Here is an 863-nt window from a genome sequence, read left to right on the forward strand (position 1 = left end):
CGTGACCTGCGGAAGGATCATTACCACACCTAAAAACTTTCCACGTGAACCGTTTCAACCCAATAGTTGGGGGTCTTACTTGGCGGCGGCTGCTGGCTTTATTGCTGGCGGCTACTGCTGGGCGAGCCCTATCAAAAGGCGAGCGTTTGGACTTCGGTCTGAGCTAGTAGCTTTTTTATTTTAAACCCTTTACTTAATACTGATTATACTGTGGGGACGAAAGTCTCTGCTTTTAACTAGATAGCAACTTTCAGCAGTGGATGTCTAGGCTCGCACATCGATGAAGAACGCTGCGAACTGCGATACGTAATGCGAATTGCAGGATTCAGTGAGTCATCGAAATTTTGAACGCATATTGCACTTCCGGGTTAGTCCTGGAAGTATGCCTGTATCAGTGTCCGTACAACAAACTTGGCTTTCTTCCTTCCGTGTAGTCGGTGGAGGAGATGCCAGATGTGAAGTGTCTTGCGGTTGGTTTTCGGACCGACTGCGAGTCCTTTTAAATGTACTAAACTGTACTTCTCTTTGCTCCAAAAGTGGTGGCATTGCTGGTTGTGGACGCTGCTATTGTAGCGAGTTGGCGACCGGTTTGTCTGCTGCGGCGTTAATGGGAGAAATGCTCGATTCGTGGTATGGTTGGCTTCGGCTGAACAATGCGCTTATTGAGTGATTTTCCTGCTGTGGCGTGATGGACTGGTGAAACCATGGCTCTTTAGCTTGGCATTTGAATCGGCTTTGCTGTTGCGAAGTAGAGTGGCGGCTTCGGCTGCCGAGGGTCGATCCATTTGGGAAATGTTGTTGTACTTCGGTATGCATCTCATTGACTTGATATCAGGCAAGATTACCCGCTGAACTTAAGCATA

The 863-nt window shown here is 48.1% G+C and overlaps 2 non-coding genes across 2 annotated transcripts; both read left to right on the forward strand.

Annotated features, from left to right (window-relative positions):
* Nucleotides 1-245: 245 nt before the first annotated feature.
* PITG_33588 lies at nt 246-400 on the forward strand. The gene has a single exon (XR_009934979.1). It is a non-coding gene; the product is annotated as a 5.8S ribosomal RNA (ribosomal RNA).
* A 308-nt stretch (nt 401-708) lies between these two features.
* On the forward strand, nt 709-863 carry PITG_33589 (the record flags this gene model as incomplete). The annotated part of the gene is made up of 1 exon (XR_009934980.1): nt 709-863. It is a non-coding gene; the product is annotated as a 28S ribosomal RNA (ribosomal RNA).

The sequence above is a fragment of the Phytophthora infestans genome, genomic scaffold, assembly GCF_000142945.1.
Source record: "Phytophthora infestans T30-4 supercont1.4764 genomic scaffold, whole genome shotgun sequence".
NCBI classification, from domain to species: domain Eukaryota; phylum Oomycota; class Peronosporomycetes; order Peronosporales; family Peronosporaceae; genus Phytophthora; species Phytophthora infestans.